Source organism: Morone saxatilis, unplaced genomic scaffold, assembly GCF_004916995.1.
Source record: "Morone saxatilis isolate NCDOM2014 unplaced genomic scaffold, NCSU_SB_2.0 Contig1, whole genome shotgun sequence".
NCBI lineage: Eukaryota > Metazoa > Chordata > Actinopteri > Moronidae > Morone > Morone saxatilis.
The window spans coordinates 11954336-11962800 of record NW_023339651.1 but is presented as its reverse complement, the minus strand read 5'-3'; the positions used below and the strand labels follow the sequence as shown (position 1 = coordinate 11962800).

Genomic DNA, 8465 nt, shown 5'->3' with positions numbered 1-8465 from the left:
TTGATTAATTTCAACACCTCTACATACAAGTGCTAAATACTATGCTACAATATGTATGTAAACTGGCCTATTGTACGAGAAACTACTGTTTAGTCTTCAGATCCAAAATGTTGGACCCATTCTGAAATGAACCTGTGGATTTTTCACCCAAATATGATGCATATAAAGGCGTTTAAAAAAAAAAAACCTTGTAACAAACTAGAGGGCAAGTGGACCTGTCCTGAAAAGGACCTTAGCACAATTTGACCCGTTGTGATCAAAGTACATGGATAATCAGACTCATTAGGCCTGATCAAATGATATGTGACAGTCATAAATGATTGTGATGAACAATGAAGCCGTAAAAATAGACGTGCTGTCACTATCATGTCACACTGTGTGCCATCAGGAAATGATGACTTACAGTGATTACAAGTTGATCAAATTATTAATAGTACTATGAGTTTAATATTAAAAATGTCATTTAATATTATTATGATCTATATTTTGTTCTAAAAAGAAGTTTTTTTCAGATTTATATATACTAAGATTGGAAATTAATTCAGAACAAATAAATAAACAGGTTGCACACTTTTGGGTTCGGCTACAGCACTTTTAGCCCCAGTTGCCGGAAACCTGACCCCTACCAAGGGAAATAGTCTGACCCAAAAACTTAGAGCCCTGACTCAGATTTCCGAGTCTGAGATGACCTCTTAAAACATATGAGACATTGGGAAAAAAGTGAAAAACAAAATCCAAAACAGAAAAGATAAAAATGGATCAAAAGTGAACAGAGTGATTTTACTAACTTATTTGTGGTACTCTGCTGGAGAGGAAACAGGATAAGATGGAGGGATGAAAAGGAAAAAAGGGCTATAAGGATAAGATCAACAAATAAGTGATCATCTGTATGCCACAGTCCAGTAAAAAAGTGATAAATCCCACAACTGTGTTTTTCTGCATTGTAAGTGTCAAAACAACTGTCAAAGTGAACTGCAGTTTTCCACCAAACATACAGTAGTTTACAGATGTAGAGTATGATGTCAGACCCCGCAAACAAACACTTAAATTATTTTTGAAATATTTATTTTTGATATTATATATATTATATTATACTATTACTATTAACATCGCTAATTTTTTTTTCATGCAGATTCCACAACAGCAGCCCAGAGAAAAAACCTCCTTCTTCTTCACTTGATTGATGATCCCAGTAAGTTGCAGGTGCTTTGGGTAGAATTAGCGATCACTTCATCATCACATCATTTAGCCTACTTGACATTTCTGTTCAAATTAGACTTAGATTAAAATTAGATTAAAAGATTTTCTGGATTTTTGTTTTTCTACCTGCTCCCTGGATTTTTTTGTCTTAGAATCATGAAACTAAGGTTGAATATGGATTAACTGCACAAATACAAGATGTCCATCTACCTCCTAGTTTTGTAAGATTAGCTGCATCTAAAACCTGCTGGCTAATTTCAAGAATATAGGTCACTCTGTTCGCAAAAGAGGATATAAAAAAAATGTTGTCTCACAAAAAAAAAAAAAAAATCAAGTTCCTTGTCTTTGAAGTACCTTAGGGTTTACATGAAGCACGCTTGTAACTATAAGGCTGAAGCTGCTTTTGCTGAATTGCCTTTGTTATTGTAACCAAGGAAACACATAGTCCCTGTTTCTATTGGCCTCTGTCCTCTTCCACATCTTGGGAGTATTGTATTAGTACCCTTTCTACAAGTGGCATCCTCTGTATACTACAATGTCTTACAGCTCCACGTTTGCTTGATAACTTCTAAAACTTTATCCTCGGGGTATATTTCCTGGACAAATATAATATAATATAAGCTAAGTTATAAGAGTGTCCCACAACAAATATCTCTGTTCTTTTCTCAATTTGTTTATTTTTGCTTTTTTATCACTCAAGGGCAATTTTCTTTGCATTGGCCATATGTGTGATATGCAAGCTTACTGTCTATGTGTTCCCTAAGCTTATTTTTCTACTGCAGCCCATTCAGTTGTCACTGAATCAATTACAGTAGCGTGATAACACCAGTGTGTGCATGGCTACTACACATCTTTCCCTATTGCGGTCCATTCCTACAAGCCCTGCAGTGTATTTATAGATGCAGTATACTTTGTGCTTTATCAAATAAATAATAAAACACAGACATGGCCTGAAGAGCAAAAGAGAAAGGTAATTCATACTTGAGTGGAGCCCATATATATAAGAAGCCTGAGTGCCCTCAGTGCATTGTGCGTGTCATCGTGCATTTTCGACATTATGCACTTATGTAATATTAAGAGCAACATACTTATAAACGGCAGCCATATAACTAAGCAAATGGAGGGAAGCAGTTTCAGTTATTTTTCTTCAAAGGTCTCGCTTCTCTTTCCCAGATTTTCTTTGAATTGGAAATTGGATGAGAGCCTACACATATTTGTTGAAGTGCCTTCATGACAGAAACCGACTTAAGACTCTGAGCCACTGTATTTATTGAGGAGATTAGCTGACAGGCATTTAGCCAAAGAAGTGACCTTCCAGGAAAGTCAGTGATGTAGTATATTGTCCAATCTGCAGTTTTAAGTTGTAAAGTGTTGGTTTCCATTTGTAGTTCAATTAGCAGTGATGGTTATGTTAGTTGGTTGGTAAAGAAATTCCTTTTCAGTAGCAGTATAAAGGTGCAGGGGAAATTGGGCATCAGATATGATGTTTTTTAAGGATTATCTCATTGTATCTCAAATACTTTGACAATTTAGATTATCAGGCTTGTTCCAGGTCCCCCCCACACCCACTTTCCATCTCTTCTCCCTACCTCTTTTCTCCTCTGCTATGTTTCTCGCTAGTTGGTGTCTGACCTACTTTCTCAGATTGCTGCAGTGCTCTCCCCCTCTGTATTGTGAAAACACACTCACACACTAAGGTTCTCAATCACCCTCCTACCTCTACCCCTATACCAGCCCCCCTGTCCCACAGAAGCAGGATAGCACCAGCGGGACATGCTCAGGATGCTCCCTCATTGGCTAAGCACCAAAAAACCTTCACATGGACAAACCAGGGCAACGAGGAGAGTTTTGCCCTGAAGTGTTATCCACTTATTTTTTTTATGTTACTGTTGCTGTTATTCCTTACGATGGCATTAATGATGTAAGTAATGTAATAACAGTTAGACTGAGGAGATTTGCAGTAAAAAGTAATGAGGCTGAAATGAGATCTGTCCTCAAAGTGATTTTTTTTTTCATGCTGCTGTGCTTTTAGACCTGTCAAATGCTGTCATTACACATCATCACATACACACACACACATACACACAACAGAAAATAGTGGGAAAACTGCAGTAACATCATATCTTCTATGTAGGCTACACAGGTGGAGACACAGTAGGAGGCGGACAGGTGGGAGGTAGACCAGACGATGTGGATCCATGCGTAGAGACGCACAAAAGAAAAAGTTGAAGCACCCCAGAAGAAAGGACAGAGCATGATAAAAGTGGGAGAAGGTGTGAGGACCGAATGCCAAAATAGTGAGCACAATCCAAACGCTGACAGAGAAAAGTATCCTGAGCTAAGCTTTGCTGAGAAAAGCCGAGGTAGCTCATCGTTCCGATGATCTCGAAGTGATGTGACTGTGTCATGCAAAGAGGGTTTTTCTAAAAAGACAAGGAAGAGGACAAGAAGCACAAAAGAAAAGGGTAAGAAAAAGAGGAAAAGCTATCAGGAGATTGGAGGCTAATAGTAAATGGCAGGCCTTAGCCATGAAAGCAACTTCTGTCAAGCAGAGGGACAGACGGAGTTCTGTGTGTATTTTGTCTACATGTTGGAAAATGTTAGAATCTTGTCCACACGAATGAATTTGACTCAAGGTGCACTATCATGTCAAATACACCCATAATGACAAGTAAAGCCTGATGTGACTATCCAACACAGAAGGTAATTATATGGACTCACACTTTTTAATATAGAATGTTGCTTTGCTAAATTTGTATACACAAAAAAAGTTGCCCAAAACTGTTTTGTTTAGACAGAGCTGACACTTTAAAAACAACTGTCCCATGTTACATGCATGCTTCCAGACGCTGCTTTGTTCCCTGTAGCAAGAAAATACAGCTCCAGGTAATAGGAAACTAAAAAAAAAATAAAGACAAAACACAAAGGAGCTGTTGATAAATGCAGCTCAAAATGAAAACAATATACACTAAATAAATAAAAAACTATAGTTGATTTTATCCAGACCATTGTATCATTTTTACTCAGACAGCCCTGAATTAACATACTCCCACACTAAAAACACTATTTTTTAAACATTCTGCCTTTGCTTCTCTCGCTGGTACAGTGTGAATACAGCTAAGGCACCAGAGGTTTGTGATTCAGCTGCAAAGCCTCTCCTGATTTGTAGATTCGCCCTCTTTCTCTAAATTAAACTTTGGTGTCGGGTGGGAAATCTTATACACACAGGAAATAACACATCAGTGTTTCAATCTCTAAACCTGAGACTGAAATACAAAACTTGTTCCTGAACAACGGTGAGGACAGCTGTTCAGCTATTCAATGGAAATCAAAAATACATAAAGGTCTGAGAAGAAATTGAATGCTGGGTTGCACATTAACATGCTAAGTGCAGCTTTAACCTATTCTACTACGCTCTAATTAATTTGACCATGCTATAGTTAAAAGCCACAATGCAATATTGCTGCTGGTGAAATGGGTTCATTCATGGTTTCAGTAATTAAATAATACAGTAGTTCATGATAGCAGAGCACAGTGGATTACACTGTAGATATGAACATCAAATCAATATTGATCAATCCATCACAGCAGCAAGTCATTTTTAAATATGCAGCAGCATGTAAAGCAGATATCTTTTTGTGTCTCTCACGGCTTGAACATTAATAAAATGTACCTGCATGTAGCACGCAGGATGAGTCCTGTGTGTACACTGTATGTATACATGTGCTGGTGTGTGTGTTTGTGTGTGTGTGTGTGTTTGTGCACGCACTGACATGACTCACAATGTGAGAGAGACAAACAGCCTATGGGCACAGGAGGTGTGTTTGTGTGCACACTTGCTGATCGCAGATAGCGAGTGGTAGCTACATGAGCACTGCATTGAGGTGATGGAGAGGGATGAGCGTAGAGACGAAGAAAAAGAAAGAGGTGGAGGAAGATGATAAAAGGAGGAGTAGCAATCTGTCACTTCACACTTATTTATCTCCTCAGGCACTTTGTCTCTCCCTCTCCCCCCCATCCCTCTCCTTATTGCAACATGAAAGTGTGTATATGTGTGTTCTGGTCAAAACAGCCATGTTAACGCTCTGAGTATATATGATTCAGAGGCACGCTGTAATGTTGGTATGAACCATAATTCCATTGAATTCCCTACAATAATGCTACCATGTGTGACACCTGCAGCCCAATGACCTTCAAGGCCCAATAGAGTCTCCCTCGCTCTCTAGACTCTGAAATTAGATTTGGAAAGATCATCAACATAAATTTAAAAGAGCGGGAGTCAGAGATGGGGAGAGAAAAAGAGAGAGAAGCAAATGAGAAAGAGCCTTTGAAAGAGAAAGAAGGAGAAGAGAGAGAGCAACTGTGAAAGGAAGTTGATGATAGAGCACGTTGATTGTGTTTCGATGGATGAATGAAGAGAGAGTGATGGAATGGAGGGAAGGGAGATGAAAAGATGAGCGGAGGAGAGTAGACAATGACGTGAATCTCTCCAATCAAGGGGAGAGAGCAGGGTATCGGAGAGTGAGAGTGCAATAAAGAAGAAAGGAGGAGGTGTTGGGAGAGAATGAATGTAAGTGATATAACCAAGGAGAGATTCTCGGAGCTGATATTAGCCCTACAGGCGTTTTTGCATGCACGGCGGTGTGCTGCGCTCTTCCTTAACGGGACCCTAGTGGCGCTGTGTTTACTGCGGCACCATCCAGAAGAGCTTTATCATTACAGTATTACCACAGCCCTGCCTGGCTCTCTGTCACCATGACAACCACTGCGTTAGCCTCTGCTTTCAGGCACCAAGGACAGGACTAAGCCAAATACTGCTCCTACAGCTGGCGTAAAAGGGCTGAATGTAGAGGAGCAAGATTGTAATCATTCGATGTGGCTGATTGCTCAGTGAAAGATTCATATTTCTAAGGTCGAGGGTAATTGACCTTGACAGAGATATACAGACAAATAAAGGATTTTGCTTCTTATTACAGTGCTTTTGTTCATGTGCGCTGATGGTGATGTTTGATCAGCATTAGTATGACAAACAGCGCTCCCGGAAAGACAGAAGGATGTGGAGTCTTTCCCAGAGGGCAAAGCAAATGGGCGACCACTGCTGCAGAGTCAGCAATGATAAGAAGACATTGAAAGATGATCAGAAATCTGCACGTGAACGAGGCATTAAAGATTAACATTTAAAGAATAAAGATCCAGTGTGTGACATTTAGGAGGATTTATTGGCGGAAATGGAATATAATATTTATAACTATGTTTTCATTAGTTTATAATCACCTAAAAATAAGAATCGTTGTGTTTTTGTTACCTTTTCTGTTAGAATGAGCCTTTTTTATCTACAAATGTCCACCATGTTGAACTGCCATGTTACAGTAGCCCAGGAGGGACAAACCAAACACTGGTTGTAAATTTTGGGGCGACCGTAGTTTCTCCTTCGTGCTTGGATGGGGAGGGTGAAGCGAAGGAGTTACGATCTGCAATTACACCGCTAAATCCTACACACTGGACCTTTAAACGATGTGAAATACAGAGCGTTCTCCTAAAGGGCAACCCAAGCAATGGGGGAGACAGGGATCAGGCGATTAATCTATTATCTTAGGTGAATGACTGTGGCCATCACTCAGAGACTTCCAAAGCAGCCACTTAGCGTGCAGTGTGAGTATAACCTTGGGTGGGTTACAGGAATAGCCTTCACTTTTACCATCATCATCACTGTTGTCATCATCTCTGTTATATTCTGAGCAACACCGAAGAGTAATTGAAGAAAGAAAGAAAAAAACCTAAACCTACCAGTCAAACACTCTTGAACAAGACAAAGAAAACAACTAAAATGTCAAAAGAGAGAGAGTTGCCTTTAGGGACATGCTGTGTGAAATGGACAAGCGGTAAAACGGAGTGGAAAGGCAGGGATGAACAGTGTTGCAGTTTTTCTGCATGTTGAATTATGAATTACTTTAGTGGCTTTTAGCCGTTTATGACCCCCAACCTCAAGGCTTCGTCATGTGGCATGCTGGTATGGTCCATAAAATGTGTCCAAGAATGTTAAGCACAGTTACAGTATTCAGACCATTGTGAATTAAGTCCACTATATACAGTTTATACAACAGGCAAAGCAAGTGACTGCACTTCAGTTTAGGGCTGTGATTATCTATTATTTTCATTATATACATATATAATAATTCAGTCAAATGTTTAAAAAGAAATTTCATTTGTAAAGTTAGGCAAAATAATCTACAAGCAAGGCATTATGTGCTTTACACAAGCACTGTTTACGTGGTCTATTCTTTAAATCCACAAAAGGCTTGTCTCAGCCTTCTATGGCATGGTGTCAGACCTAAGGCATGCCCCCTGTGGAGCTCAAAGCAGCATGGGAGGAGGACTCTCTCCATCAAAACAATCATGGAATTCCATACTGGTTAATTCAACCTCTATGTGGTCTTCACTGCTTGATTCAGTTTTAAGTGGTACATAGGGCTCATGTTTGAAAAGCCAAGTCTTGCATGTATCCTGAGGTTAGTCTCTACTGAGCCAAATGAAAAAGTGCTGAAGCCTCACTTATTCATATGTAGTATTGGATGGATCTTTCACACATTGTCTCAGGTGTTAAACATCAAACTGGAACCAAATCCTCTGGTTGCTCTGTTTGGGGTCACTGGCAGGGAGACTAAATTAACTGCTGAATAACAACATAATTTATCCTTTGTTTCCTTTCTGTTTCTCTTGCTCAGGTTGAGGGACACTGCCTCGCTCACCCACACACAATAGTTTAAAACTGGTGAAAATAATACTCACTTCAGTAATTAAATGGGAAATTCCAGGAAACATGGGGCCCTTTCATTCCAGACCCTGTGAATGCTTGATTATTAAAGGCAGCTTAACCAAATTACACACTATTCACTCGTTCACCGCAAGCCCCTGGTGTAGCAGGTAGATACGATAAATTGATAAGAATGTATAGCTCACTGGCAGTGACTGGGGAGGGATTGTTTTAATGTTGTTATGTATATATATGTTTATGTTCATTGATGTTTATATGCTGACATTAGCCCCAGCTGCTGTTATTAGATACCCATACACATTTCTCTTCAACCAGCATTTTGTTATGCCCTGCGAAACAGATTTTCAATTAAAAAAAGGTTAGAAAATGATGATCAATGACCATAAGTTATTGGTTTTAAAGCTACAACCAATATTTATGTATCATCGAAGGATCACATGACCACTTGTATGTGAAAGGGGTCCCCTTGTAGTGATAAACCCACAGATAA

The 8465-nt window shown here is 39.4% G+C and overlaps 1 protein-coding gene across 3 annotated transcripts in view; it reads right to left on the bottom strand.

Moving 5' to 3' along the window:
- The window catches only part of LOC118335607 (potassium voltage-gated channel subfamily C member 1-like), a 53061-nt gene that overhangs the window by 23615 nt on the left and 20981 nt on the right, over positions 1-8465 (bottom strand). The gene's annotated exons all lie outside the window — the stretch shown is intronic.